We start from the raw sequence: 25,552 nt of genomic DNA on the forward strand, positions 1-25,552 counted from the left end.
GTTTCAAAATCACCAGCATGGGACTTCCATCTACTGTTGGCCAAGACTATACATTTAGCATGAGAATGGGAATAGTCTTTACTCCAAAATTCATTGTTTCTTGTATTTGACACATTCATATTGAAAAGTGCAAATCCTAAATGACTTGTGTGTATACCAAGAGTATTTCTTTTAAAATTTGCTAACTTTATACTTTTTTTCACCACTCACTAAGTAAAAATGGAACGTTGCACCATTGGACCTTAAATGCATATTGCTAAGTGAAAGAAGCCAGTCTGAAAAGGCTATATACTATATGATTCCAAACATGACATTTTGGGAGAGGCAAAACTATAGAGGCAATGAAAGGATCAGTAGTTGCCAGGTGTTAAGGGGAAGAGGAGAGAGAGATTAGAAGGTGAAGCACAGGAGATTTTTAGGGCAGTGTGACTATTCTGTATGATACTGTAACGGTGGATGTGTGATATGCATCTGTCAAAACCCTTAGAACTGTACCACACCAAGAGTGAACTAATGCGAACTATGAACTTTAATCAATAACAGTATATCAATATTGGCTTACCAATTCTAACAAATTCACCACATTAAACCAGATGTTAATAATGGGACAGCTAAGGGTGGGGGCAAGGGTATATTTGGGAACTCTGTACTTTCCACTTAATTTATTCTGTAAACTAAACACTGCTCTAAAAAATAATGTCTTTTAATTAAAACAAAATAACAGGTTGCAGTTCCAGAAAAACTCAGGTGGAGAGAGTTCCTGTTTAACATGGTGAGTATTTAAAACATACCCAGCAAAGCCATTAACTAATACATTATCTATGGAGCTGAACCGAATATTTGCAAAGGTGGTTTTGTTGTGATTGTTGTTTAAACTGCTTGATTGCTTTTTAAGAACTATTGACAGAATTGGATATTTTTAAAGGTAGAAGACAAATATATTTTATTTGTCTTTCAATGACTCATCTTTAAGCTCTTTACAATACACTCCCATAGAATTGCTAAGACAGACCCTATTGGCATCACCTAGTCTCCTGCATTGTGCATCCCTGACAGCTACTATGCAGAGATTTCCTAGATTGTGTTCAATGGCCAACCTGCTGAAACTGAGTGCAAATGCTAATATGCAATAATCACCAAAAAGGAGAACAATTCAGGATTGATACACACACCAGCTGCAATTCTGCAACCCGCTGAAAGTGAGTGTTTCAAGTGCAAACTCTTGCTGCTTTTCCTTGAGCCTCCTGGTTCTCTAGCTGTGGAGTAACAGCCGTGGTCTCAGGACTGACTTTAGGGAGACAGTCTTTTTAGCTTTCCTTGGCAATGGAAAACACTGCCCAGGGAACAAACTCATGTGGCTCTGATAGGTGGGTCATGTTATGTTTCAGGGCTGTTATTAGTAAGAACAAATGATTCTCTGCCCTTGCATCTTCATTCAGTACAGTGATTTCCATCAGCTACATTAGATTGAGTCAATTTCCTCCCAGATCCTCAGCAAAACTCTCGAGCCAGTTCTTTACTACTTGGGGGATGGCTTGCCTGACTGAGCGCAGCTTTGGTGCCCCTGTGTTCTGGGTCTGTGTGTCCTTGTTGCTTAGCGCCTAGATGTTCTGCTCTGTTAATTTCCCTTGGCTTTGAAGGGAAGAGAGAATAGCAGTCTAGAGGGAGCTGGCTTTGATGGGAAGTATGATTTTCAGGTAGATTTCACTGTCTCATGCAATCGTGTGATTTATGTCATTTCCCTAGTAACTATTTCTGGTGACAGCAGAGTCACTTCTTCATGCCAGCCATTTTATAGATTTTATGAATGCAAAGGAATATTATTTAGCTACTTATAATAACAATCATATGGGTTATTATCAATTTTAAAAATGCTAATATGTAATAATCACCAAAAAGGAGAACAATTCAGGATTAATACACATGCCAGCTGCAATTCTGCAAAAATTTAATTTTATAATCATAAGATCAGAAGATAATTTGGTGAGAGAGTTTAGAATCTAATAATGTTCGTTCATTTCCTTTTTTTCCATAGAAGGCTCTGGTGTGATTCAGGCTTTGCTTAATTTTCATGTAAACCTGGAAATATGGAGGAGGAGTGGCTCTTGGAAATTCTGACTTGGAGACTCTCAGGCTTATTTTCCAAATAAGTGTGAAAAACTGCTGGAGATTCCTTCCTCAGGCCAGACCCATACTTTCTGGGCCACCCTGTTCAACTTGTTTAAGTAGATCTAGAACACTGGAAATCTTTCCCTAAGCTTCTGTCTCCCTCACCTCTCACATCCAAATTCATCACCATCCACTACACCAGATCCTATGGATTTAAACTCCTTTAATATATTTCAAATCATTCATCTTCATCTCTTCAAGTCATCACCCTAGTTCTTGCTAATATTATCTCTCACCTAAAATGCTGCACCACCATCCTAAATGATTGTGCTAAACTCAGGCTTACCCTCTTTTGCAAACAAGTTAATTTTTTGTGAAACTTGCTATAATGGAGGTAAAACAAACACAGTAAAATGTTCAAATTTTAGTTTTATAGCTCAGTCAAATTTTGCATGCATGCCTATCTATAATTACCATTTAGATCACACAGAACATAAAGAAAGCCAGAAACTCCCAGTGTGGGCCATGTTGGGCTGTTGCAATTCACTGACTCCAGCCAATGGGAAGAGGAAAGAGTCTGATAACGTAAGGCCCAGCATGGTCTCAGCCTGTGTTCTGTGGGAGGAAAATTAATGACATGGGCACACCCAACTAACATGGCTGGGAAATGTAGTTCTAACTGGGTAACCATGCACCCAACACATTCTAACACCATGGAAGAAAAAGAAAATAGATTGTGATGGACAACTACCAGCCTCAGCCACAATATTATTACAATATTAGTTTTTCTAATCCATCAGACATTTTTTATCTTGCTATATATTTAGCACTTCTTTACTTTCTTCCAACACAGTTAAATAATTTTCTCCACAGAGTTCTTGCATGTTTTTTGTTAGATTTCTTTCTTGATGTTTCATAGTTTCGATGCTATTCTAAGCACTATTTTTGTTTCCTTTTCTGTTGTGACTTACATATAGAGATGCAGATTTTTGTATGTTTATTTTGTGCATATATTTTTAAAACCTGACTTAACTCTCTTTTAAATTCTAAACACTTTTATGGATTTTTTGGGTTTTCTATATATACAATCATATCATCCATGAGAGATGATAATTTTATTTCTTTCTTTTTAATTTTTTTTGGGAGGTCTGACTGTACTGGCTAAAACTTCCAGTAAAATGGTGACTGGAAGAGGCAATAGTTATACTTGTCTTATTCCTAATCTTAAAGGGAAAGGTATGAACTTTAAATACTGTGATTGATGGAGGATTTGTAGATACTTTTAATCAGATTGAGGAATGTTCCATCCACTCATACTTACATGATTATCTCAGTGAACTGAGTGGATGCTGAAGTTTTTCCAATGCTTTTTCCACATTCACTGAGATAATCATGTAATTTTTCCCCTCATTTAATCTGTTAATGTGGTAAACCACATTAATTGATTTTGTAATGTTAAATCAATCTTGTATTCCTAGGATAAGCCCAACTTTCCTATGAAATCCTCTAGACCTAGACTTTTCTTTGTGAAAAGATTTGTAATTACTGACTTTATTTTCGTTTTTAATAATGGTAACAGAATTGTTCAGATATATGGTTTTGTTATTGTTGATCTGTTTGGGTAAGCTATATTGGTCTAGAAATTTTTCCATTTTGTTTAAATTTTCAAATTTATTGGCATGGAGTTTTCATTTTATTCTTTTACAGGTTTACTCCTAAGCCTGCGGCATGAATACAAATGATGGCCCACATACCATATGTCTAAATGTTGATAAGTTATGAATCAAGTTAATGAACTATTAAAGAAAATATGTCCTAGCCTTCTAACTTGACAAATATACCTCTATAACAATCTAAAAAGACAGATTCAAATTTAGAATTCTTTCACTTTTCAAACACCACTTCTTTCTAATCTCATATATTACTGTTTGTAATTTTCTGTTCTCTGCTGACATGTTCTAATTTTGCTTTTATTTCTTTGAACATCCTATGCATACTTATCTTAGGATCTGTACTGATACTTCCAATCACAGACCTGTGTGTATTTATTTTGATTAGCTGTTTGTTTCTGCTGGTTCTTTTTCCTGGTGACATGTTTCCTGTGTGCCTAGTTATTTTTTGACATTGCTGAATGTTTTAACTAAAATTTTAATTATAGGAGTAATTAAGGCTAAGGTGATAGAATCTCAGAGGGATTTTTTTTGTTTGTTTCTGTCAGGCATCTGGGGTGCTTTCAATCTGGGACCATCTTTTTTATTTTTATTTTTTTAGAAACAGAGTCTCGCTCTGTCACCCAGGTTGAAGTGCAGTGGTGCCATTGTAGCTCATTATAGCCTCCAATTCCTGGGCTCAAGAGATCCTCCCTCTTCAGCCTTCTGAGTAGCTGGGACCATAGGTGTGTGCCACCTTGCTCAGCCTTTTTTTTTTAATTTATTTTTCTGTAGATATGGGGTTTTGTTGATGTTGCTCAGGCTGGTCTCAATCTCCTGGCCTCAGGCCACTCTCTTGCCTTGGACTTCCAAAGTGTTGGGATTACAGGCATGAGCCACCATGCCTGGCCCAGAATTTCTTTCTTTTCTTTTCTTTCTTTTCCTTCCTTCCTTCCTTCTTTCTTTCCTTCCTTCCTTCCTTCCTTCCCCTCCTTCCTTCCTTCCCTCCCTCCCTCCCTACTTTTTCTTTCTTTCTTTCTTTCTCTTTCTTTCTTTCTTTCTCTTTCTTTTCTATTTTCTTTGTAAAATAATATACTTAAAATAGTACTTATGTTATTCTTTTTAATTTATAATTGTGTATTATGCTTTATAAGATCAAATCAGATTTCTGCCAAGGAAACAAGAAGGCTGGAGGAATGAAGGTCAAGCAGAAATGCTGATGCCTTTCATGAAATGGGGAATTTCAGGAACTGCAGGAAATGGTTCACCATGATTCAGTTGTCTGTTCACCACTAAAAAGAAATAATTCACAGGAAGATGCCAGGAAGTTTCAGGAAACATCTTATCTCTACCGTCTGCCAAAACACATGATCTCTTTTTTTTTTTTTTTTTTTTTTGAGACGGAGTCTCACACTGTTGCCCAGGCTGGAGTACAGTGGCACGATCTCTGCTCACTGCAAGCTCTGCCTCCCGGGTTCACGCCATTCTCCTGCCTCAGCCTCCTGAGTAGCTGGGACTACAGATGCCCGCCACCACGCCCGGCTAATTTTTTTGTATTTTTAGTAGAGACAGGGTTTCACCGTGTTAGGCAGGATGGTCTCAATCTGCTGACCTCATGATCCGCCCGCCTCGGCCTCCCAAAGTGCTGGGATTACAGGGTGAGCCACCGCGCCCGGCCACACATGATCTCTTTACTGCCAGTGTCTCAGGAATAATATTATGGTTTCTACTTCTCTCCTACCTTTCAAAAGCTTGTGTGAGTATCTCTCACAGGCAGAACATAATCCAAACCTGTGCTGGCAGGCATTCTGAGAAATGTAGTTCCTAATCTTGTAGCCATTGCAGTTCAAAGATCTTGGAAAGTAGATAGTGCTGGGTTTCCCACAGATAATTGGTACAACACAAAATACACCAAAGTGCAGATATTTAATTAAAAGTAAGTAAAAATATCTATAGGTGGTACGTGCTCAAAATGTTTTTATGCTAGTGCAATCTAAACCTCCTTGTATAATACTTATCTAGTGCCTATCAGCTCCAGGGAGTCTTTCACTCTCTTATCTCCCCATTACTGTTTCTAGTTCATAATCCTTCTCCCTGCCCTCTTGCTTTTTGATCACCTCCATCCTCATCATCCAGTAGACTTTTAGGACATATCAATTTCCTTCTTCTCCATTTTGTGTAGGTCTTATGCTGTGTAGCTGGTCCTCCTGAAAATCAACCTGGGAAATAGAGGTAGTAGAGGATAAAGATGAGTGGGCAATGCTCAAATGCTCTAATATGGGCTAGAGAGAGGGAAAAGTTGCAAACCACTATTCACTAATAAAATTGTCTCCAGCACACACACAGAAATGATTACAGACAATAGGTTTCTGTCCCTGAGTAACAATAATCTAGTCCCAAAGACCTAGATATTTTGTAAGACTTCTTTCTCCAGCATCCATCTTGTTTTTCAGCTTGCCTTTTTGGCCTCCAGGAACTGGCCTATTATTTCATCTACCCCAACCCATGGACAAGTCAGAGAGCCTTCCTTGCTAAACAAACAAAATAACAATAACCAAAAAAATTATTCAATGCTCCACCCACTCAACTCTGGCATCCATGAGGGTCATGTGTAGTTCACAGATGATTCACAGGACCATGTCAATGGACTCCCATTAGGAATCAAGAAAGACTCAGCCCTTCCCCCAGGGTGACAGGCAGCTCACCTCTGCACTCTTACATGATTCACTCAGGGCAATAGCACCTTCATCACTCAATGGCAGAGCCTGCCCAAAGTAAGCAGACCACACATCAAAACAGAAAGCTAGTGCCCTCAGCTTGGGTCTACTAGGATCCTGGTGATAAAAAGATAGAGGCTGGAACCAAATACCTCTTACACCTTTGACTTTTCTATGACCAATATTGCCTGTGGAAACAGGGTTAGAATGAAAAGGACCTTATTATCTCTCTGCTCACAGTGACTTGTAGGATTGAAAAAGAACCCTATTGGAAGCTCTGTTCTGGGCTGAAGCCTATCATCCCTCCTAGCATGAAGGAGATACTTGAGTCATTCTTACTGGGTTCCTGGGCTGCACTGTGAATGCCAGCATCTGCTTCACGGGAGAGGAAGGAAGAAAAGAGAGAAGCAGAAAAGATATTTATGCAAAGTATCCTGTATTAGTTCCATACTTTACTTGGTTCGGTATTAAGTGACTTCTTTTTTAATATCTTAAAGTAGCAGAGGAAGGTAGGTTACAGGCATTTTAATGTAAATGTGGATTTCTGGGTAAATACAATTTAATAGTGGTTTCTACTTTGTGGATGATCCTATGCCCCGAACTGAGGAACTTGTTCTTCATGCCACACCTCATGGGGAAGACACAGCTGCCAAATTCCTTTGCACAATCCCTAAAGAATGTCTTTGCCTTGAGAGTGTATTTGCTCAGCCTTGTCAGGTTTGGCTGTGAAGGATGGGTCAGCCCACTGGGTGTGCTGCATACCTTCCTGGAGAGACCCAGGAAGCTGCCCAGCTACGCAAAGGGCAGTCGAATCTCTAGGTGGAACATTAGAATTTGTTTACTATGGTTAGGAATTTGCCCAGAGGTATCTGAAGTGCTTTGCTGAGGCTTTCTGGATGATAATTTTTTTGTTGCAGTTTTTAAATGTTTGTTTGTTTACAGAAAATGACTTCACCAACATAATTTTTAACCTTTCTTGATTTGCCTCTGTGAAATCAGTGAAATATATTGGCGCTGTTTCTAGAAATTTCTGCAGTCAACTCAAGTAGCACCTGAAAAAGTCCCACAGCCTGTTGGCCAGTACATGTGCAGGATGTACAGGTTTGTTACCTAGGTAAATATGTGCCAGGGTGGTTTACTGCACATATCGTCCTGTCACCCAGGTATTAAGCCTGGCATCCACTAGCTATTCTTTCTGATCCTCTCCTTCCTCCCACCCGCAATCTTCTGACAGGCACCAATGTGTGTTTTTCCCTCACATGTGTCCACGTGTTCTCATTGTTCAGCTCCTGCTTACAAGTGAGAACATGCAGTATTTGGTTTTCTGTTCCTGTGTTTGCTAAGGATAATGGCCTCCACCTCCATCCATGCCCCTGCAAAGGACATGATCTCCTTCCTTTTTATGGCTGCATAGTATTCCGTGGTGTATATATACCACATTATCTTTATCCAGTCTATCATTGATGGGCATTTAGGTTGATTCCATGTCTTTGCTGTTGTGAATAGTAAAGCTGCTGATTTGACTGTATGACCCATCGCTTCACTAATTGAGCCTTGTCTTACTTCAGTAGAGACTCCTATGGGTTTTTTTTTACCCAGCTTGACTCCAGATTTTTCATTTCATTTTCATTCCATTACTGTTGGGAGAAATAAAGATTTGGAAGAAAGAGTCAAGGACAGTAGATCTTATAAAGTTGCTTCATCAGAAACCTACTGGGGATTACTTTTGCTGTAAGACAGAAATTTTCTCCTACTTAATTTTTTTTTTTAATTTGGAACCCATCTATTTCAACAGATGTAAAATAGACGTTGGTTGGAAAAGGAAAGGCAGAGAGGGAATATCTGCTTATGGATATTAGTGATTGAGGATAATGCACTTTATGTATGCCCTTTTCTGTAGTTGAAGATGAATATAATAGTGTATGGACAACACAACCTTTCCTTAAGTAAATGCGCATGTAAAAGTGGCTTACGTTCCCATGTAGGATACAGGAAGAATAATATTTGATTCTGTGACATGAGCGCATCAATTTAGAAAAATTTGTTTCAGCTCACAATTTGCCATTTCGCCTGTGATGGCTTTTTCTTTTAATTGTGAGACTTAAGTTGTGACACTTGACAAGCCTTCATAAGGAAATACATCAATTTAGGAAAGTAGCATGTACTGCATGTGTCTGTATTGCTTTCTACATTTCTACACCTACTCATTTGACAGGGTTTATGGGAAAGCAAGATGGGTGAAGTGTGTGGGGAGGTTCATGTAGTGCAATGTTGGGGGTGCCAGGAAGGCCCAGTTTTCTAAGATAATCACACATTTTGGCTGTGAACGAAAGGAAATTTCAGTCTTTTATTCTGAAGACCTGCACTGGAATGAATCACAGAGCTTCTCCAGGAGTCTGACAGTGTAGGAAGGGGCATCAAGTCAACCAACTTTCCTTATGCCCTGTGGTTGTGGGTCTTTTCAGGCTAGTGTAGTTGCATAAGTAAAGATCAAACAATTCAATTTCCCAGCCTTTCTACATGGGGTTGGCCATGGGTGTGTAAGTTAAGGACTACTCCCTGTTTCTGTATTGCAGAATTATGGTTAGACTGGCTAAACAAGTCAGGTTTTGTGAGTGTTTCTGAGAGGAAAAATTCTACCCATGACACTGTAGGGCAGATGAAATGGTGAGAACACCAGTATTAACTTCTAAACACAGAAAAAAAAAAAAACACATGCTACCATGACAAGTCTTCTTAAGAGGACCATGGAATAGCATCCAATGGAAAGTAGGCTGGTAAGAGTGTTGCGGCAGAAGCACCAGCAGCAGTGGAGGCGGCAAGAAGCAGAGGGTTCAAAGCCCTGGCCTCTTCCTGTACCATTTGCCTGCTGTGAAATTGACATGTGGCTTAACCTTTCTGAATCTCAGTTTCTTCATGGGTGAAACAAAGATTATAACAGTACTTTAGAAAGTTGTTATGAGAATGAAATCAGATAGGTATATGTGCTTAGATGCTCATCAGACAGAATACATGGTCGAGAAATGTTCCATAATTTTGAATGAACACTGATCTTACTTCCATGCTAATTAACTTATTGGATCTTTGCCAAGTCACCTGAAGGAGTCAGAATCTCAGTATTCTTCTCTGGAAAATGAGGTTTCAATTACAGGTTTATGACTCTTTTCTCACTGAGCATTCCCTCCTCCACAGGGAGAGGGTGAAAAGGGAGAGGGATATTCTGACAGGGTTGGTTAGCACAGACCAGAGGTTGGCCAAGTATCGCCTGCTCTGGCCACTGTAGACCATTCTGCTCACACCCATTCCTTTCCCATGGTGGCTATGGCTGCTTTCTGCTATGACAGGGCAGAGTGGAGTTTTTGCATATGGCCTAGAAACCCTAAAATACAATATTGACTTTCAGGCCCTTTAAGAAAATGACTGCTGATGTCTAGCCATAGAAAAAAAACAAAAAGGATTGATTCTGAGTTGCATCAGTCATGTTAATAGGAAGAGCTTTCATAACATTTTTAGTCTGTTTGATGCTTTCATATCAACTTTTGTCTCAATTTTTGCTTAAAGCCAAATATTTTGTTTGCAAGGATTGGATTTGTAGGCAAGAATCTTGATGGTTTCTTGGAAATTTGTTGTGATTGGGAGGCAGTGCACAAGACTCACCTTGTTTGGTAACTGTCATATTTTAAACAGACAATGACCTTTGAATTATAGTATTGTGCCTCTTGTGTATAAAAACAAATTTAATCAGGCCTTTATGTTTCTCTTTAGCCAATCTTGGGAATGTGGTTGGTTTGTTAGTTTAAATTTTCCTCATTTTCTTTATATCAGGCACTTAGTAGTAGAACTGGTAAAAGTCAAGATTTGTTTTTATAGAAGACATCTGAATGTATAAGAATATGCCATTTTATTCTTCCTGAAAGAACTGAATGTTAAGTAAATAAGTGGAAAATAAAATACAAATCAACAGTAAAAAGTTAAAAACATCAAAAATTTAAAAAGAGCAAATTACCTCATAGTATTTTCAATGACCTCAAAGCTTCTCTCTCTCTTTCTTTCTTTCTCTCTCTCTCACACACACACACACACACACACACCCAAATTATTGACGCCAACTATTTTTAAATAACTTTTAGTTGAGAGAGGAATGAGGTATTGGCGGGGGATATTGTAAAATTAAAGAAATAATAAAGTATATCAATTCCAAAGTATTTAAAAATCCCTGTTTTCTAGGGATACCATTAAAATTATCACAAATTTTGTTCCAATAGAGGATAGTCCACTAATTTACAATAAAGCTTGAAAATTAAAAAGTTCTAGAATTCTCCTCTTTTCTCTGGAGGGTTTATTGTTGATTATATAAAGTAAAGGAACTGGAGACAATTTGAAGATGAGGTGGAAGGGGGTGGATGGAATAAGTGAACTGGAGGAGGAAGTGAGTGGGGGAGGTGAGGGCTTTTCAGATATTGCAGATATTGTGAGTGGGGAGGGAACAAGGACACACTTTTGGGACATCCCAGTGGTTTGAGAGATTCAGTCCATCAGAATGTGCAAGAAGTAAAGGAAAATACCAACAGAAACACTAGCATAAACGAGGGAGACCATGTGAGCCACATTTTCCTAGCCTAGTCTATTCAATGTTGAGATGCTGAGAAGGAGAAGCGGGCAAAGAAAGAGCCTGGCGATTTCATTTTCTTGTCAGATGGCTTCTGTCCCATTTCCTCATGTGTCACATGGTAATGCAGGTATATTCATCCTAGAAACAATCCCTGAGAACTGGCTAAGTCAGGACTACCGAAGACTCAAGGATAAATAAGCTCAGGGCTCAGTCTTCAAGGTGTTTACATTATGATAGGGGAGACAGACACAGAGCTGTCAATGTGTGTGTGTGTGTGTGTGTGTGTGTGTGTGTGTAGGTCTGCTATATATGTATTATATATGTATGAATCTCATATGTATTAGAGATCCATAAGTATAAATATATTGTGTACATATATGTGGAGGTATGTATATATATGTGCATATATAAGCATACAGCTTAGGTAGTATGCTTCCCCCAGATGTAGCTGGGCACAGGTCTCACATAATCATTGCAACCAATACTCAAGCATCCTGTGATCATTTGAAAACATGGCTGTTAAATGAATACTGTTCATGTCACTCATGAATGGAAGGTAGAAAATGACTATAAAAATTCATGGTTTCTAGCATTTGTTTACATGGCTTTTAAATACAAAATTTTAGAAGCAATCTAAATATGTCGCCTACTTTAACTTAATAAAAGTCATAATAGTATAGAATTCTCTTGTATCTATTAAATCAAATTGTTGCATGCATTTTGAACTTCATTTACTTAATGAAATATTTAGTTTTTTTAATTGTAAAAATAGAGGAAGTTATAGGAAACTTGGAAACATTGTAAAAATATGGTAGGTGTGGTAGATTGGATTATGGTCCCCCAAAGATGTTCATATCCTAATGTCTGGGCTCTGTGAATGTGTTATCTTACATGTTAAAAGGGACTTTGCAGATGTGATTAAATTAATACATTGACATGAGAGAATTATCCTGGGCTATTCAGGTGGGCCCAATATAATCACAAGTGTCCTTATAAGAGGGAGATGAGAGGATCAGAGTCATTGACAGGAGATGTGGTGGCAGAGCAAGAGGTTGAAATGACACCACGAAGAGATCATGGACCAGGAATGCAGCTGACCTCTAGAAGCTGGGAAAGTCAAGGAAACAGATTCTCTCCTTAGAGCCTCCAGAAGGAAATAACCCTGCCGACATTTTGACTTTAGCCCAGTGACACTAATTTTAGACTTTTGACCTCCAGGACTATCAGATAATAAATTATGTTGCTATAAACCACTAAGTTTGTGGCAATTTGTTACATGAGCAATAGAAAACTAATACGACCATGGATTATTAGGGGAGAGATAAAATAGATTTCAAGAAAGAAAACTCTGCTGTGATGGATATGGGAACACTGAGGAAAGAGAAGAAAGATTGGGTCTAAGAAGAGAAAAATGCCATGCCAATCAAACAGAAGAGAAGGTAAGAAGCAACAAGTTATCATCTAAGAGAAATGAATTATGCAGTACTAAAGTAAACACTGCACTCCACAGGGACACCTCTCATTCTGTTCCTTTTTTCTCGGAAGTTCCTGCATGATGAACCTTTTAGAAAACCACCAATAAGTCCCAGGGACTGACTCTTGAGAGGATCTTCATATACCTTCTAAAACCTGCATTTAGTCATAGAAAACTAATGATATTCATCAACAACATTGTGTGTTAAAGAGCTTGACCACTGGGCACAGTAAGTGTACCTGAGAAGAGGAGAACTACTAATTGTGCTTATGGTTTTGTTCTTAGATATACCTCATGTATGAATAAATAAAATGTATTAACAGTTTACTAAGAGTTAACTTTTAGATAGCACCTTAGCAAAATTGCAGGCCCTGTTCTAAGTGCTTTTTCTGTGTTAACACAGTTGATCCTCGCAATGACCCTATGGGAAAGGTACTGTTTTATTATTCTCGTTTTACAGGTGAGAAAACTGAGAGAAGAGGAGTTAAATGACTTACCAAAAGGTTACTCAAGTAGTCATTGGCAGAGACCATCTGGCACCTGAATTTGTACTCTTAAGCAATAGTTAAACTGCCTTTGCTATTAAGTTCTTCTAGAATGGCATATGGTATGCTGGGTACAACTAGATTATCATATAATGCAGTTGGGTATTACAATAAAATAATATACAGAGTTCCCTTGGAGCAGGGAGAAAGGGGGAAGCTAGCTGTGATTGAGGTCCGAAATGGTAGGAAAAGCTCCATAGACCAGGTTTTGTGTTTGCAGGGACTGAGAAAGTGAGTAAGAGATCACTAAAGTGCACAAGAAATGGACATTTCAAGTCACAGGAATGGCATTAATACAGATATTAAAAGCCTAAAATATTATAATATGTTTGGGCAACAGCAAGGATTTTGATGTGGTTAAAGCTTAGGGCACATAGTGGGAAGTGGTGGGAGATGAGGCTGGAATAGTTGAAAGTGACTTAACAAGACATCTTAGACCAACTTTCTGCATTTCCTATTTTCTCCATCCAATACGGTATTTGAAATGTGGCCAGTGTAACTGTAGAGCTGAATTGTAAATTTATTTAATTTTAATTAGTATAAAAATTTTAAATAGCCACATGTAGAACAGTAGCTGCTACATTAGACAGCAGAGTTGTGTATGAATCTAAAATGTTTGAATTTCATGCAACACGGGGAACTTATGATGGGTTGGAAAATGGGGAGTGACATGATTATATCTGTCTTTTGGAAAAATAGCATTAGGGAATGGACTGTCTTTACTGGAGAGAAATTTACAACTGTATGCAAGGCCATGCTTGTAGTTCACTTTTAGCAGTTCCAAGGCTCAGGGGAACCATGCATTAAACCATCAGTGCTGTTGCTTTAGTCACAGCTAACTGAGATGGTGTAGGTGTCTGTCCTTTTATGGCTAGCCAGAGACCCAAGAGATGGCCCCGTGCAAGACCTCTTCCCACAGAAACTCAGTATGGGATGGTGGCTAACTGACTCAGCAGCTCTCTCAGGGGATTTAAACTGAAACATATAGAGACTATGATAAACTGGTAGCATGGCAGAAAGAAGCAGGTAGAGAATCAAGGTTAGAGAGCTGAGTCATGAGCATGTGAGACTCAGAGCTGTCCTTGGGTCCCCAGATTTGTGCCAACTAGTGTTGGTTTTGCAAAGTAACGAGCAGCTTGTATATTTAAGATCTAAGAAAGGCTGCAGAGACAATATTCTGTCTTCCTAACCACCCCTAAATCTTTGTACTAAACCCTCTGGGCTGTGAAGGTTAATTCTAGCAGGCCTGAAGCTAGCCTGAGTTGTTCTGCTGAAATGTGAAATGAGCCTGCACAGCCCTGATCTGAAACATACTGATTGGTCGCATGGCTTTGTAACCAAGCACCCCAAGAGTTTCAGGTTGATTTTTACCAGCTAATCATTATTGTTTATTGATAACAGTGAGACTGACGATTTGTGTCTGCTGAAACCCCAGGAGGCAGGGTCACGTAGCAGGATATGTCTATGGCATCAGCAGGGAATAAGATACTGCAGCTGAAACTCCATTTGGGTGTTTCATTCACAAGTCAGTGGTTCTCGGCCTGAGGGAGAAAGTGGATCCTGAGAAGAACCTTGTGGAGAAAGGACAGTTGGAACTTGCCCTTGGCTCTGACTTTTTGCTATGAGACAGCCCCTAGCTGTGATGCTTATCTCTACTTTAATGAAGTTGTTACATTTTATCTTTTTCTTGTGATAAACTGTAGACTTCGAAGTATCATCATTTTGGATTCTTTGGGTCTGCTCTGCTTAACTGTGCTGCCGTTAGCTGAGGTTTCCAGACCGTATCGCTGATCCGTACAACCTGAAAGAGCCTAACTGACTGAGCAGGGGTTAGAGTTGAACTGGAAAGAGACCAGTTAACAGGTGATGAAAACAGTGTTTTCTCAGGATGATGAGGGCCTGAATTAGGCAGTGGTGGGAATCAAGTGGAAGGGAGACTGAATTAGGAGGTAGAATTGATAGTAATGGTTGAGTGATGAACTAAATTGGATGTAGTTTAAAGCAGTGGGGAGCGGGTGAGGCAGGAGGCAATGATGATGGGGGTTCCAACCTTGGGCAATAAGTTTAGCTATGATAATTATTATTTGAGCAATCTCTGTAAAATGCAGAGAAATCTTCCCTTGTTTTAAGAAAGCAGTGAGAGGGCCAGGCACGGTGGCTGACCCCTGTAATCCCAGCACTTTGGGAGGCCAAGGCAGGCGGATCACCTGAGGTCAGGAGTACAAGACAAGCCTGTCCAACATGGTGAAATGCCGTCTGTACTAAAAATACAAAAACATTAGCTGGGTGTGGTGGCAGATGCCTGTAATCCCAGCTACTCGGGAGGCTGAAGCAGGAGAATCACTTGAACCCGGAGGCGGAGGTTGCAGTGAGCCCAGATCGTGCCACAGCACTCCAGCCTGGGCAACAAGAGCAAGACTCTGTCTCAAAGAAAAAAAAAAAATCAGTGAGTGTTCCGGGTGAATTGAAGAGAATACTGTAGTCTTTCAAGAAAATCAGATTTATAAACCAGATAAACCAGACTTTAGGTAAGCAATAAATACCCCTTATGCATGCACACTTGTTTATGATTATTATTCCTTCATTTAATCAACAAACATTAAATGTTACTATATGGATCATATATGTATATGTCTGAGTAAATATCTATACGAGTCAAGAATTGTGCTATGTGTTAGTATAAAAACAAATGTGAAGGCCTGGTCTCTGATCTCAAGGGGCTTATGATGTAATAGCATTAAGTATTTGGTGATGAAGAGACATGAATAAAGTGGGAGAATTAACTAAATTGAGGAAAATTATGAAATAATCTGAGTTTAAAAGTAAGATTTTAATTACAAAAATTGGCCATTCTTAGTTTTTCAATGGGAGAAAAAAAATTCTTGCTTCTAATCCCCGTGGAATGGTTTATTTCAGACTGCAGCCAGGAGAATTACACTATATTTGCAGTGTGGCTCTTGATTGTCTCCAGAAAATGTCGATCCATAACACCCTGAGGAGCTGGGGTTGCTGGGGCTGCCAAGTTGCTATTTTGATAGAGGAAATGAGGCAGGAAAGTTGCAGAATGGTTCACTATTAAGGGGAAATGTGGAAGACATTAAGAAGATGACAGAGTGGATGAATGGCTCTTCTTCTTCTTGACCATCTAATCATTGTCCTCTCAGACTTTAAAACTCTGCATCAAAATCACCTCCCAGGTTCTTCCTTCTCTCCAGTATGTGATGCCTGGCATTGAAAATTTCTGCGTATGACTTTATCATGGTGTGTTATAGCTGTTTAATTCAATGTCTGTCCCTCCAAACAAATTGTAAATTCTTGGTGAGCAAGACTGGGTCTCATTAATTTTCCTTTCCCTTGGGATAGAAGCAATACTAGGAGCATTATGGGTACTTAATGCTTGTTAAATGAAGAAATGATTGAAAGAAGACAAATGAGAATAAGAAGGATAAGTTGGTAAATCCATTACCGAGGGCAATTTGGCAAGATTTGCTCTACCAAAGTTAAAAACGTGCAAACACATGGGCCCAGCAATTACATTTTTAAAAATTTATCCTACGGATTCACACATGTGCCAGTTGATTTATGTACAGTGTTATTGATGGCAGCATTGTTAGCAGAAGTTTGGAAATAATGGAAATGCCCATCAACAGTGGATTGATGACATAGATTATGGACTATCCATGTCATGGAATACCAAGCAACTGTGAAGAATCAATATAGAAAGATCTTCAGAATATAATCTTAAAGGAAATAAGCAAGATTCAGAACAGTATAATATATCCATATCTTACATTTGCTTGTATATGCATAAATGTCTCTGAAAAGACCCAGAAGAAACTAATAACTGCTTTTTTGTTGGAGAGAAAGGTTTGGAGGAAAAGGAAGACTTTTCATTTATTCCATTTTATACTTTTTAGTTTCCAAACAATGTTATATATTACTGGGTTCAAAATATAGCATAAATAAACAAAAAAGAAAACTGCACACACATGTTTATACCAGCTTTATTTATAATTGCCGAAACTTGGAAGCAACGAAGATGTCCTTCAGTAGGTGAAGTGAATAAATAAATAAACTGTGGTACATCCAGACAAAGGGATATTATTATTGTTGTTATTTTATTTCATTTTTTTTAAAGTCAGGATCTTAGTGTGTTGCCCAGGCTGATCTTGAACTTCTGGCCTCAAGCAATCCTACCACCTCAGCTTCCCAAAGTGCTGGGATTATGGGTGTGACCTACCATGCCTGGCCTTGGAATATTATTTAACACTAAAAAGAAATGAACTGTTAAGCCATGGAGAAAACTTAAATGGAAAGACATGATGAAAACTTCAATGCATATTACTATGTAAAAGAAGCCAGTCTGGAAAATGCTACATACTACATGATTCCAACAATATGACATTCTGCGAAAGGCAAAACTATGGAGACAGTAAAAAGATCAGCGGTTAACAGGGGCTGCAGGGAGGGAGGTATGAATAGGCAGCACACAAAGGATTTTTTAGGGCAGCAAAACTACTCTGTGTGGTACTATAATGGTGGATACGTGTCATTAGGCATTTCTCCAAACTCAAAGAATACACAAAACGAAGAATGAACCCTGATGTAAACTATGGACTTCGGGTGTTAGTGATGCATCCATGCAGGTTCATTAATTGTAACAAATGTCCCACTGTGATGTGGGATGTTGGTAATGGGGACACTGAGGGTATACATGAACTCTTTGTTGTTTATTCTGAATTTTGCCGTGAACCTAAACTCAAAAAAACGGTGCTCATTTTGGCTGGTTGTTTCTTTGGATATAACACATAGACAAAGCAATGTGATGTTGCAACATCTAATTTTATGAGACAGGGTCAGCAAACATTCCCCCATTCAAGACCTGTGGTGGATATTGCTAATTAACCATGGACATTCCCTTGTTGAGTCCCTACTTGCTTACAAGCCTCAACATATTCCTCCAGGAAGCCATCACCAATAAATTGGTGTTTGTACCTGAGATAAAACCCATTTGGCATTTCAGCTTCTGAGCTTACGGTTCTAGAGAGATCTCAAGAACTCCAACACTGAAAGTGAATAGGTGTGGTGAAGCCAAGTTATTCCAAGCATGCCCAAGTCTTCACAGTTAAACACCTGAGTGAAACTAATGCTCAGGCTATTTGGCTACCTCCACACCCGAAAACATTCTTGATTCAACCTCTTCATATTTGAGATTTTAAATTTTAGGCAGTCATGTCTGCTCAGCATGAAGAGGTCTGAATTTTGCTCAGTGGTTTAGAATTAGTCCCTTTTTATACTAGAGGTTTGATTCTAAATGAAAAAACACTGGTTTGGCTTAGCAGTGTGGATGGTCTGGTGTATTAAGTAAGAGAAACCCTTAATTGCATGCAGAAATAATTGCTTGGAAGCTCAAAATCCATAACTTGAGTAGCTGCACTTTACTTCATTATAAGATAAAAACTTATCTTTCTGGTTCTGTGTTTCATGAAGTAATATATTTCAACATTCTGTAATGTAAATTACAACTTATCCCTACAAGGGAGCTCTTAAACTGTTTTCTTTCTTTTTGGCTAAGTTCTAAGACTGAAGATCGCTTCTAGTTTATCTTTTGAGTTAAGTCACATCTTTGTTTTTCAACTTTATCATTTGTAATATTAATATTCAAACCAAGATTTTTGGGCATCACAGAAACTTAAAGCATATTTTAAAAATATTTTGCATGTATAAAATTCCATAAAAAAGATGAGTAGACACGTATATATGTTTTACTTTGAAAGAACATTTTCCATTTTAGATTTTCAAATTCCTCAGCCCAGAATAAGGGAACATCAGGGAACATAAAGGAAGTGGTCTCCCAGTCACAATGACTACATACTGCAATTGCCTTGCTCTTCAGTCTGGGTTTCTGCTTCTTGTTACAGTCATTTCAGTGGGCGTCACTCAGCTGCATTGTAGTTTTCAGGAGCAGTTGTTCAGGGGGGATTTGGTTCATTGCTGGTGTGACATATGAATGACGATGACCCAGGAAGTTCTGATGACGTGGCTTCTCTCAGCAATGTTTGCTAAGCTTCTTTAAAGCCTCTTTGGCTCTTAGGGAAGGTGCGTTTCAAAACCTGTAACAGGAGTCCCCGCCTAGAATGGCTCTTCAGTGTTACTCCTTCCTTCCAGCAGAAGCAGCCTTTGTTTTTTGTTGGTTTTTTTTGTTTGTTTGTTTTTTGTGTTTGTTTTGTTTTTTGAGATAGGGTCTCACTCTGTCACCCATACTGGAATGCAGTGGTGTGATCACAGCTCACTGTGGCTTGGTCCTCCCATGCTCAAGAGACTCTCTTGCCTCAGCCTCCTGAGTAACTGGGACCAAAGACATGCACTACCACACCCAGCTGATTTTTTTATTTTTAGTAGAGATGAGATCTTCTCTTACTGTGTTGCCCAGTTTGTCTCGACTTCTTGGCTCAAGTGATCCTCCCACCTTGGCCTCCCAAAGTGCAAGTGAAAGCCACTGCAACTGGCTAGAAGCAGCCTTTGACGTTGGGTCTACTGCTGCCCTCAGCATTGAAAGAAGTTTCAACCATCCTTTTCACATTTTTTTTTTTTCTGAGACAGTCTCAGTCTGTTGCCTAGGCTAGAGTGCAGTGGTGTGATCTTGGCTCACTGTAACCTCCACTTCCCTGGTTCAAGTGATTCTCCTGCCTTCTCCTGCCAGAGTGGATGAATGGTTCTTCTTCTTCTTGACCATCTAATCATTGTCCACTCAGACTTTAAAACTCTGCATCAACATCACCTTCCAGGTTCTTCCTTCTCTCCACTATGCGATGCCTGGCATTGAAAATTTCTGTATATGACTTTATCATGGTGTATTATAGTTATTTAATATAGCTGGGGTTACAGGTGTGTGCCATCACACCCAGCTAATTTTTGTATTTTTAGTAGAGATCACGTTTTACCATGTTGGCCAGGCTGATCTTGAACTGCTGACCTCAGGTGATCCGCCTGCTTCCGCCACCCAAAGTCCTGGGATTACAGATGTGAGCCACCACGCCTGGCCCCTTTTCACATTTTTTTATACATGGATAAATAAGATAGAGATTAGAATTCTTACATGCTAGGTGTATTTTCCCTCTGATAGTTTTACAAAATAGTCTAGGTGTAGAATGTGTGGAACAGACTTCTTTTGTGTTTTCTAATCCTAGGGTTCCTGGGTTTCTGAGAATTTGTTTGCCTTGAAGGTTCCTTTAAGCCATATACTCCTTGCATTCTTGTCTGTGCCCGTGCCTTCCAGGTACTGTGGGTGTATGGGGGTTCCTTCTATCTTGAGTTTTCAATTTTATTTTTTGAAAGAGAATACAAAATAGGTTGGGTCCTATGCCACCTTGTCAGTGATATGGTTATGCATACTGTTGATATCAGTTAAAAGGGTGATCACAGGAGCATATATATATATATGTATTTTTTTTTTGCATAAGGCCATAAGTTAAACAAAGAATTCAAACAAAGACAGTAGGTATATGAGTGAGAATGCTTTAATTCAACTGGTATTTGTACAAGGTGACACCCTGTTGCATACCACACACCTCCTCCCTGAGTGATTCAGCCGCTGAGCAAGAAACCTCTGAACTGTTCACTAATACAGTCAGGTAGAGGTTGAAACTCCACTGAATAAACTCTAGGTTCTCATTTCTTTCAGCCAGATCCTCCCAGGGAATCACTACAGGCTGGTTAGCCAAAAAGTCCTGATTTTCTGCTCAATAGAGGTAAGTTGAATTATACTTGCAAACAGAAATACATCTGCTGTATGTGCACAGCTTTCTCTGTGTTCCTTACAAATGATTAAAATTAGAACTTACTGTATTATCTTTGTCTTTTCTTCCTGTAAATTTTGACAGCCTCCAGCTGGCTGTTAGCTCTGCTCTTCCTTGCTGTACTTTTAGGTCACATTGCATTGAACTTCTTGGCAATTTTACACATTATGGGCATCACAGAAATGAGCACCTATTTGATTTTCTGGGTGGGAGCTGCCAGCTGGTGAATCCTGCCACACAAAGGATAATAAATTCTTTAAGTGAAGGGACCAGCACCTGCTGGTTTATTTTCTCAAGCGACTATACAAACATTTTTTAAAGGATCTTTCTGTTTTCATAAATGATGCTTTTAGTGAAATAGTGAACTCAAATATTGCTTTATAGTTAATAAGTCATTTATTTTTTTCTCTACTGCTAAAAATATTGCAAGTTGCTGAGCTATGAGAGAGAGAGAGGTTTATATTTATGAGGTTTTTGTCTCCACCCTATCTTCCCCAAATAAGAAAATCACCATTTCTCACTTGAAAGTACCAAGGAGTAAAGGCAGGGTGTGGGGGCAGAATAAGGGTACATGGTTCCTCACAGGGATCTGTGGGCATCTGGCCAACTTCTCTATGGTATATTCTGCATTCTAACCTAAGGAGTGATTAATGTATATGGGGGCAATTTTCAAACTTTATTCATAGCCTAGTCCTGAAAAACCAGTTTTGGGAGACTTTTGATAAGGCTAGAAGAGTTCTTTTAACAGAGCTTTCTTTTATAATTAATAGCTAAGCTGACTTGTCTGACTTGTGTTTTTTCTCATCATTTCTATTTATGATACAGAGCTGTGGGATTCAAATGCAGGGGCCACTCACAGCTTGCAAATTGCAGCTCTGTGTCCTCCAGAGAGGTGCCCCCACAGCATACCTGGCTCTATCTGTAGTACTTGAGTTCTCATGGCTTCCTATTGCTGACCAGGTCACCTGCAGTCTGAGAGGGGGTTAGACACACCAGTGCTCATTTCCCAAAGGTTTACAGAAGAATTTTACAACTTGGCTTTCAAGTGTTTATAGTAACCAGAAAACTAAAGTATAGCAAGTATGGATAATTTTATTTTTCATAAAATGCGATTACATTTAAAACTGTCTTTCACTTCCACAGTTTATAACGTAGATAAAGCCTTCCTAATATTTGTGGTGCTCCAGTGTTTAAAGTATTGGAAACCTCAATTTGAGAAAACTGAGAAATGACAACAGTAAAAATTTTAGTAAAACATTCAGATGATCCTAAATGTTAGGATATGCATAGAATGCCAAAAACAGGCCAGAATTTTTATTGGAATGTTAGCGTCATATAAATCTTAGATCTATTTGACAGAATATTTCAACTGAAATGGAGCATAGGCCCATCTAGTCTAATGCCTGAATTTTCTAGTTGAGAAAATCAAAGCATAAATGTTAAGGAACTTGTGAAGATCAGAGTAGCAGAACCAGAACACGATGCCAGATTGCTTGTCTTTTGTCTTACTGAATTTTCTCAATATTTTTTCAAATGCTTTTTATCATAAAATATGTAGTAGCAATAAATGAGCCACACTCCATCACGGACTGTGGTTACCCAGCACATGTGGAAATATTATAGTGTGTATGGTATGACTAAGACATAATAGAATACGTTTTCCAACTTGTGACTTGTGGAATCAGTGTTGCCGTTTATTATATTTATGAGATTTTCATCTCAGGAGCCAGTAGCCCCTCAGCAGGGAGGGGATCTGATGTATGTGTGTTAGCTGTGGTCTGTACAATCAGAACACCCTTGCCTCGAATGCCATTCTGTAGGTGATGCTTACCTGACTGCCTTCTCAGACTACCAGAATTATGATGAAATACCTTAGAGGTTCATATTCCTGGGGACTATGTAAACAAAACAAAGAATATATTTTGAATGACTGAGCTCATACTGTGGAATGAACTGAACACAATTCACGAAGCCGTCAAATTAAGCAAACATTGTTTAACTGAGAGTATCTTATACGGTTCAGGCATCAACTCCCAGCATTTCTTAAGAGTGAGGGGATAAAATCTTTGGCCTTGCAGTCCAAGGGAAATCTTTACTGGTTCCACATGGCTTCGCTTTCTGTCATTGTCCTGCTTCTAGACCATTTGTTGATCGTTTTCCATTTTCTTTGGCTGGGTACTTTGAAATAAAGATTTTAGGTATTAATTGCTGCATACATAGCTGGAGTTGTTCAAAGCTCACTTCTGAATCAAAAGTCTTTTTTTTTTTTTTTTTTTTTGAAATGGAGTCTCGCTCTTTTCCCCAGTCTGGAGTGCAATGGCACAATCTCGGGTTACTGCAGCCTCCGCCTCCCATGTTCAAGCGATTCTCCTGCCTCAGCTTCCTGAGTAGCTGGGACTACACGTGTGCACCACCACACCCGACTAATTTTTGTATTTTTAGTATAGACGGGGTTTCACCATGTTGGCCAGGCTGGTCTTGAACTCCTGACCTCAAGTGATGTACCCGCCTTGGTCTCCCAAAGTGCTGGGATTACAGGCATAGCCAATGCGCCCGGCCTTAATCAAAAGTCTTTATCAGTTATATTCCTTAAGTGTTTCCAGCTTACCATTGTACAAATGGTAAACTGTGATTTTTTCCATGAACTTGTGATTTTGAAGCTCGGGAGAAGCTCTTCCTCACATGGATGCTTTGCCAAATGACAGCTACACGTGCTAGACTTTCATTTCATGTTGATTACTAAATTTTTTAAGGACATGAGTCATCCTTTTATTGTGATACTTAATTGGAACAGTGAATTTTATAGCTACCTATTCAATGACAACTGGTTTACTTCTAGATACAAGAACTGATCATCCTGAATCCTCCTTGTAATAGTATACTTGATAGCTCTAAAAATCTGAATAATTTATTCTTTGTCTGTAGACCCAAGTTTCCCTGACTCTAAAATGTGATTACGTATCCTTCATATGAAGCCTCCTGGGGAAAGACAGTGAACTATAAGCCATATTTTCCAAACTGAGATATATACATCCCAGGAGACTGTGTCAATGTTCTAGAAAATGCAATAAAATTATGAAATAAGCATGGCACATGTCTGTATGGAGAGCTAATTTTAGTTAAAAAGCTTTGGAGAAAACTATCCCTATTGCCCTGCCCTCTCCCCAGTTCTCCCCAGGGTTCCCTCTTTTGTCATTAGAGATGCTGTGTGTAAAAGTTTAAAAGAAATTTGTATACAAATGCATGCAGTGAGCTGAAATCTAGATAGACTTGAATTTGAACCATGATTCCATGTGGACAAACGGTGACATGTATGAGTATGCCTAACTCACAGCACCAGCAGATAAAAAGAAAAATTAGGATCCTTGATGAATAATTAATAGATATATAAAATTATACAATTATATATTATATACATATTTTATAATATACATAGCATATTACATAATGGGACATATATGTATAAAATATGACTCACAATAGCACAAAAATATAAAAATCTAGAAAAAATCTCTACAAGAAAAATTTAAAATCCAGATTTAAAAAATAACAACATTTTATAGTAAGACATAAAGGTGAAAGCGGACCTTAAATGTCAGTTCTTCCCAAACTCTTTTTATAGAATCTATGCAATTTTAGTCAAAAGTTCCAATAGAATATTTATCTTGGAAACTTAGAAAATAATTTTTTTTTTTTTGAGACAGAGTCTCGCTCTTTCACCCAGGCTGGACTGCAGTGGCTCTATCTCGGCTCACTGCAAGCTCCGCCTCCCGGGTTCACATCATTCTGCCTCAGCCTCCCGAATAGCTGGGACTACAGGCGCCCACCACCACGCCCAGCTAATTTTTTGTATTTTTAGTAGAGATGAGGTTTCACCGTGTTAGCCAGGATGGTCTCGATCTCCTGACCACGTGGTCTGCCCACCTCTGCCTCCCAAAGTGCTGGGATTACAGGCGTGAGCCACTGTACCTGGCTGAAACTTAGACAATAATTTTAAAGTTATCTGAAAGAAAGGAATAAATAAGAATAGCTGATAGAATTTCTAAAAAGGAAGTTAATGAAGGGTGCTGTGCTACTAGATATTAAAAATGTATGTATCAGAAAAACACAATAATAAAAGTAGCTTGTTTTTATTGTAAGAAACTAAAGACAGTTTTCTTGAGGAAAACAGATAGCCACAAAGCACATTTAAGAATATGTAAGAATTTAAAGTGTGACAAAGGACGTATCATATATCAACGAGAAAGGGATTTATTCTCCCATTACCAAAGTAAATCCACATGGATTAGAGAGATTACATAAAACAACAAAATATATTGTAAAAATTAAAAGAAAAATAAATATTTAGTTAACCTCATGTTTGTTCAACAAATATTCCTCTAGAACTGATTATGTACCAGGTACTGTGATAAGTTTTGAAAATCAGCCGTGGAGAAGATGGGCTTGGCCACTGCTCTTAAGATGTACAGTGTGTGAATGTGTGCGGGTGTGAGTATGTGTGTATACGTGTGGGTTGGGGGTGGGGGAAGATTATTCAGCCACACACACAGACAGTCTTAGGTGATGTTATGGAAACTCTTTGCTATTTGAACACATAGTAGGGCTCATAACTCAGCCCGGGGAGGAAGGAGTGGGGCAAGTGGCGAT

The 25,552-nt window shown here is 38.8% G+C and overlaps 1 protein-coding gene across 39 annotated transcripts in view; it reads left to right on the forward strand.

Moving 5' to 3' along the window:
- Nucleotides 1–25,552, forward strand: part of SCEL (sciellin) — a 168,636-nt gene that overhangs the window by 39,075 nt on the left and 104,009 nt on the right. For 29 of the 39 annotated variants that reach the window (XM_024348299.3, XM_024348290.3, XM_024348302.3 and 26 more), the window contains exon 1: nucleotides 20,768–20,857. The gene's annotated coding sequence lies outside the window, so the exon portion shown is untranslated. Of the gene's footprint in view, nucleotides 1–14,668; nucleotides 14,970–20,296; nucleotides 20,386–20,738; nucleotides 20,858–25,552 lie in introns of those variants that run through there. The other 10 variants (XM_024348289.3, XM_063792236.1, XM_054665411.2 and 7 more) reach the window with 8 other exon arrangements.

Source organism: Pan troglodytes, chromosome 14 (assembly GCF_028858775.2).
Source record: "Pan troglodytes isolate AG18354 chromosome 14, NHGRI_mPanTro3-v2.0_pri, whole genome shotgun sequence".
Taxonomy (NCBI): domain Eukaryota; kingdom Metazoa; phylum Chordata; class Mammalia; order Primates; family Hominidae; genus Pan; species Pan troglodytes.